At 36.4% G+C, this 7397-nt stretch overlaps 1 protein-coding gene across 11 annotated transcripts in view; it reads right to left on the minus strand.

Moving 5' to 3' along the window:
- FAM172A (family with sequence similarity 172 member A) overlaps positions 1-7397 on the minus strand; it is a 428036-nt gene that overhangs the window by 46645 nt on the left and 373994 nt on the right. The gene's annotated exons all lie outside the window — the stretch shown is intronic.

The raw sequence follows: 7397 nt of genomic DNA on the forward strand, positions 1-7397 counted from the left end.
CCCCAGCATTATTTTTCTGTTAAGTAAAGAATAAAGATAAAAATTCAAATGTAAAAAAATAATTTTGGATGATAAAGTAAAGTAGAATTATAATGTTAATTGAGAATCTGTTCTGAATGGCAAATAATAAGAGCTCATCTCCTTAAAAGGACTCATCTCCTTAAAAATCTTTATGTGTAATTGAAGCCATCCCCAAATTTGATTAATTTGACTGAAATTAATCTGACTGAAAATACAGTCAGACTTTGAATAGTATGAAAAAATAAAGCAAAATTTGGTTGATAGAAACAATTTTTGGAAATGTAGCAGGTGTTTCTTTCCAGAAGTTTTCAGGTGACTTTGCAATTTTTCAAACAAGCTTATACTGAATAAGAAGAGACTGAAGCTGAGGAAAATACCCTTTACTTATTTATTTTTAAAAAGATTTATTTATTTATTTTAGAAGAGAAAGAGAGCATGAGCAGGAGGGGCAGAAGGACAGGGAGAGAGAATCTCAAGCAGACTCCATGCTCAGTGTGAAGTTGGATGTGGGGCTCGATCTTACAACCCCGAGATCATGACCTGAGCCAAAACTAAGAATTGGATGCTTAACTGACGAGCCACTCAGGCAACCCCCCCCCAAATACCTCTTTAAGGTATGGACTCTTTTTAAATTTTTAGACTTACTGTTTGATAGCTGAAATCAATGATCAATGTGAACTTCAACTTTAAATGGGAGGAAAGAAAAGAACTATCTTTTTTTTTTTTTAAAGATTTTATTTATTTATTCGACAGAGATAGAGACAGCCAGTGAGAGAGGGAACACAAGCAGGGGGAGTGGGAGAGGAAGAAGCAGGCTCATAGCAGAAGAGCCTGATGTGGGGCTCGATCCCATAACGCTGGGATCACGCCCTGAGCCGAAGGCAGACGCTTAATCGCTGTGCCACCCAGGCGCCCCCAAGAAAAGAACTATCTTGGAAAAGAATCAAAGTATAAGGTAGTACGAAGAAAAATCGAAATGTTAGGGATATAATAAAGCTCATGATTTCAATGGAAAGATCTGGTAAATACACAGGCACAGAAGCAAACAATGGCTAAGGAGACAATAGTTCTGAAGAAGAGCCAAGTGAGTCTTGCTCAGCATCAGTTTACTTTACTCTTCCCTTCCACAGGTGGGTCTAAGTCATGTTGAGAATTACCTCTAAGTCCTAAATAAATATTTATTATGTCACTATCAATTATTGACCTTCTAAATAACGCAATATGTTTACATATGAAAAATCAAACCATTCCATGTCTCTTCCTGGTTCTGTTTTGGGCATGACAATATTCGCTATTTTTAAAATGATGTGATGAGCACTGGGTGTTATACGCAACTGATAAATTATTGAACACTACATCTGAAACTAATGATGTACTATGTGTTAGCTAATTGAAATTAAATAAAAAAACCCAAATTATGGGACAAAGAACAATAGGAATGAAAGGGTCAACTGCATTTTTAGGCAGTGGTTTCAGAAAAAGGAGTGACAAAAACATTGTACGCATCACTGATATTCTAGGGCATAGAAAGCATTTCTTAAGATAATGAAGAATAGAAGAGAAAACAAGGATAATGGGTAAGGAATACTTTAAAAAACAATGACCACAAAATTTAGTACGGAACTAAATTGTGCTTAAATTTGAAGAAGACAGAATTAAAAAATCTCCTTATTTATACTTAAACTAGGATTTGCAAGTACGATCTGGGCATTAGCTATTATTAATCTTTAAATAATTAAGAAACACTGTAGAAAATCAGTCTGATTTGACTCTTTTAATCACAGTATCAGAAGCTTAATGTTTGACTATGGAAGTTATCCTTAGTCTTTTTCATTTCTACTAGGTCTGTCATGTTAGCAACTGCAGAAGCCAAACCAAATCAAAACAAAATTCATTTTGTTCACTAATATCAATATGCATGAAACATATTTGTCTCTAGATACATATTTGTCTCTAGAAATGTAACACTTTTCTAGATTATCTGATAAAGAAAATGTTTCAAAAATTAAAAGAATATTTTTCCTTTCCTCCAATGCCATTAAGTTTTCCTACTTTACAATCTGGGTATACATAGCCAGTAGAACTACACTTCAAGTGTGAGGGAATTTTAAAGAAAATACTTTAAAATGGAATGTTTTTAAGTAGCACTATCCTCTGACACTGATGGTTTTGTTTTGGGATACAGAATATAAAACCATTTCCTCAAGATATTTTGTGTTCAGCATAAAATATTTAAAATGTCTCATTTCCAAGAGATCTGGTGGGAGTTCACGACAGATGTGTTATTTCTTTCTTTTTTTTTTTTTTAACAGCATTATTTTGTCTAATTAGCACTGATGATTTACCCATGGCAGTATGAACTTACTGAGAGGAAAGAAAAGTAGACCAGCTTCTTTGGAGAAAAGAACAGACTGGGTTAAGATGGAAGAAAAGCACTTTTCTTTTTTTTTTTTTTAAGGTATTTTGCAGCAAATGCCCACCAACAGCCCATAGAGAGTTCATTTATTTATGCATCACCATATGATCAATCTGATTGCCTTTAGTCTCAAATAGAGAAAGCCTCAGTACAAAGCATTCTCCAGGTGTTAGTTTAGGTTTGTCATTATTTCCTATTTATAGACTCTGTCTAGTAAAAGAAGACAAATTACTGTAAGTGGGGGTAAATGTGATTAAATGAGTCCTCTGAAGATAAGAGGGTACATGGACAAGGGTCATTAACACAAGTGACCTCCCTTTGCCCAGACCATATTTTTATTTCATGGATTTGGAGGAAAAAAACCACACACACAGAGCAAGAATAATTTCTACATATATCCAAAGAAAAATATATCCTTTTATCCTAATAAGCATTTTCATGCTTTTGCAGTATTTTAATAACACACTGACAGTGCCAAGATGTCTCAGAATACACTGAGAACAATATTGGAGAAAACATTCATCCTAAGGAGACTAATCGGAAGTACTGAAGAAATATAGTTATAATCAGACAAGATAGAAAGGCCGGAATGTAAATTAGTGGATACCAAGATCTTCTGATCAAATGAAAAGTTTAAATGTGTAAAGTTTCAATTAAAACATCCACACTCTTTCCTCCACCTGATTGTAGCCCCATATGGCAAGGTCAGCCCTTTCAGTGAACAAACAGCTCAGTCGCCTCCAGTGTAGCTGTTATCTTCCTCAACAAGGGGAGACATTTGGCACAGCCTAAAGCTGGGGCATGAACCCTGGCTAAGCTTAAGACATTTATCTGACAGCATCAGCTGACACTCCACAAACACATTTGCTCTCGCTGACCTCAGAGCATTCGTGATTAATCAAAAATGTATCTTGGATCTTGAGAACAAGCTACAACCAGGCACACACAAAAAAGAATATGCTCTCGATCTCGCTTATCGACTCAAGAGGTATATTGAATTTAGAAATAGCAAATAGAATAAAATGATCAATACGTTCTCACTTGTCCATGGAAGAGCAAACTTTATCCCTCAAGCAAAAGGCATTGATCATGTAAATGTTTCAGGACTGCTTTCAAACTAAAGAATGTAAAATGTACATGGTTTATTGGGGGTGGGGAAGGAGGCCTACCAAAGAGGAGCTTTTGCTTAAACTTAAAAAAAAAAATCTACAGCTTAAAGACATGACGTGTATGTTTGTTATGTAGCGTGTTTTACTTTTAAAAACCCGTGTGTTCCACTTAAAACCTGTTTTGGTAACATGTTGCCAAACGTTCTTAACAAAACATTAAAAAAGAGACTTTAAAACTTAATGAAGGAACATTATTTGTGCAGAGAAAACTCCCTGTCTCAATTTAAATGAGACACAGTTATAACATATCCCCTATGCACTATTTGCAATTTATAATTTATGTCTCTTGGTTCAAACTCACTATTTTCTACAGTCATCTGCTAAGTGATACGATTAGCATGTGAATATTGTAATATTTTGCTTCCTGACAACAGTATAAATTAGTATATTTTTATTTTCCTTTATATTTTTCACTTTTAATAGCAATACTTAACTCTAATTAAAGCAAAGGGAAAGAGAAGTCATATGCCCCACCCTTGATAATATGAAAATGATTATTATTAAAAAAAATCTCTACAATTGAACTTATTAAATCCCATTCTTGCCTGGTTACCCACTGGTTAGGTTACAGTTGTTCACGATTCTACAGCAGATCGTTCCACTAAAGAAAAACTACATGTCCTGGTCCCTGTTGGCATGGCGAACAAACTTTCATAGCATGTGCTCACTCTATAAAATGGTGGTACTAATTAGAAGATATAAACTCATGCTGAGACATGATATGAATCGGCTTTATGTATCTAGTAAGCTCACAGCAGTACTAGATTTATACTGTTGCCTTAAACTAACACTAAACAGAAAATTCAACTTCTAAATTTGTACCATAAGAAAGCAAAAGTGATTGAGTTGAAAAAACAAAACCTCAGCCCCTCATGTTAGGTTTCACTTTGAAACGTTTCCTGTGCACTTAGAGGTTGCCCAGCACTTCTCTCCATATGTTTACCTAACTTAAATTCTTCAAACATGAATTGCAAGTACCAGATAGCACAGCTGTATGTTTTGACATCCATGGTGAAAATGAGCAGAAAATCTAACTGTTCCATATCAAGAAGTATTTTTACTAGTGCTAATGTGCCTTAAATACCTTGTTCCACAGATGAGTGGCCTGGCACCTGCTGCATGAGAAATAGCCAATTACTGTTCAGTGTCTCTAATTTTCTGATTCAATTAGCATGCTTCAGAGCTTTCCAGTTTAATTGCAAACTACTTCACAGTTAGCTCTCTGATTAATCATTGCCCATCTGCAAGCCATCGGAAAACTTAGTGGAACAAATTTGTGTACTTTGGAATGCTGGGAGCTTAGCAAATCAAACTTGTTTTGGTATATAAAGCTTTAATTTTGTTTGCCCTTTTCAGCTGCACTTGTAAGAAGCTCTGTACTGATTAAACAGGAAGTCCGGACAATAATATGCTACATTATGCATATAATTACTGTAAATACAACCGAGATTGTAGAAACATCATTTAAGGTTAGGCGCTAACATGAATGGAGAAGGAGGTCAAGAAAACACATTTGGAATCAATTTCTTTCCATTATGACCAAATGTAAGTATCAAGAGAAAAAAAAAAAAAGCCTGTGTGACACACAGTGATGTCATTACAGCACCTGTTCCCCTGAAGGCATTTTAAATTCTGGCTTTTCGTGTATTCATAAAATCTTTCTTGTTATTTAATTAGTAGAGTACTAAGTTTTATAAGCTTTGTTTACAAAACATATATTAGGGATTTTAAAGCAAACTGGCATCACATTGTTTATGCTTCATTTTCCAAGCTTTCTTGCTAGTCCACTGAAAGTATGAATGATAGCGTCCGAAAACAAAACTGTTTTAATTGAGCTTTGAGCGGAATTTAGATTATTTCCTAACCCACAATCATGATTTCTTCGTTTCTGAACAATGAAACATGAATTTCATATTTCGTTCACTCCTATGAACAAATACCATGGCAAGGATTCCGCAAGAAAGGAACTCTAAGAAATGAACTTTCCAACTCTCAGTTTCTCTGCTTCACATTTCACAAAATTTGAAATGACTCTAATATAATTTTGCAAAAGCGTCCAAATACATCTACTGTACCAGGGCTTTTATTTCCAAGACTACATTGTGAGCTCAGGTGGGCAGGGGCTGTGTATCTACATCGCCACTGGCACTCAGCGCATCAGGGAGAGCCTCACATCCTTGGTGCTCAGTTAAAAATGGAAGCAGGATGCGTTCTGAATTTTCCGCATCATGTCACAGTGCCAGGTTGGACACTGTGTTTTCCTCTAACCTCAAGAGGATGCAGACATGCTATCTCCTAAAGATGTTGACAACTATCATCATTCTATAAATACTTGGCTGAAAGAATAATACAGAGAGAAGAGTAGTTTGCTAACTGTGATGTCCTGTAATGATTTGTCATTAACAAATAACGGAAAGTAGAATTTTCCCATCTTTTATGAAGATCCTGACCATGTTAGGGAAATGTCGAAAAGCTGAAAGCTAAATCCCAACTGATAACTCTAAAGATCACATTAACGTTGGAAAAATGGCTTTCGGAAATTGCACAGAACAAGTTCACTTGAAAAAAATTTACAGATAGAGAGATTTGGTGTGGAATGACTTTCTGATTCTGCTAACAGTAGACACATTGAGACCAAGCTTCCATGAGCTCTCTAATAGTTCCTCTTCTGTCTCGGCTTTAGGCTTCTCTGAACTTCACAGGCAGCCAATGCAAGAAATGCTGAGAAGGCGTAATCTGATCATAGCGGTTCAGGCAAGTGAGCAGGCATGCTGCCACATTCTGCTGCCCACGAGCAGGCGGGGAAGCGCGGCTGGAATCCCCACGAAGATCAAATTACAAAATAATCAAGCTTTGCGGCCAGGCGGGCACGAGAGGCTATTGTGAGGTCATGACATAAATCCGGGACTAGCATGGGCAAAACTGGGCAGTCAAAAATAACATTTTTTTCGGGGGGTACACACTTACAGCATGGTTCTCTGTGGAAAATATACTGTTAATGACATTCAGGTTTTTTTTAATTCAGGAAAGGGCAAATGGGTCTCCCCACACAAGCTCCCACCAATTGAGCCTTATGTTTAGAGATAAGCAATTAAACGCCACACATCAAAGAAAAACAAAGAGCTGTCCAAAATGGAATTTAGCCAAGAAGAGACCAAACTGGGCCTTGTTCCCTGTCCTGGGGCTTTCAGTCCTACCTCTACCTCTTACCTACTGTGTAGCCGAATGTCAATGTGTATCAGAGAGTAATGATGAAACAACTGAGTGGATAATGAATGAAAATGATTGCAAAGCACAATGAAAATGCTTAAAGGGACCAAAGATGACTTCAGAGGGTAGCACATCTTGGGCCAAGAGAGCCATTTCCAAAAATAATCCCATTATACAAAAAGAGCAGAATATACTTTGGGAAGCTGGCTGATACACGGATGCTCTACTCTGGCACCGAACTCCAGACAATGATATTTTACAGAGAAGTGTTAACTTTTGTATATGGTTCCCCAAACTGAACCTGCTACAGAAACAACATTTTAGTTCCTCAGAAGTTTCAACATGATTGTCTGTGTCATATGGTTTGTCATATTTATGAAAGGCAACAAAATTATAGAATGCAGTTAACCATTGAAAAGAAGAAAAATAAAAAAAATCAGGAAATCAGAGGACAGTGACGGGAATTCTAGGGAACTAATGTTTGGCAAACTTTGGCTGGGGCAACCACAATCAAGGGGGGCAAAACTATCTCAAAGACAACAAATAAACAAGCAAAAACTTAAATGCAGTGTAATCCAGGC

This window comes from Ursus arctos, unplaced genomic scaffold (assembly GCF_023065955.2).
Source record: "Ursus arctos isolate Adak ecotype North America unplaced genomic scaffold, UrsArc2.0 scaffold_5, whole genome shotgun sequence".
Classification (NCBI taxonomy): Eukaryota; Metazoa; Chordata; class Mammalia; order Carnivora; family Ursidae; genus Ursus; species Ursus arctos.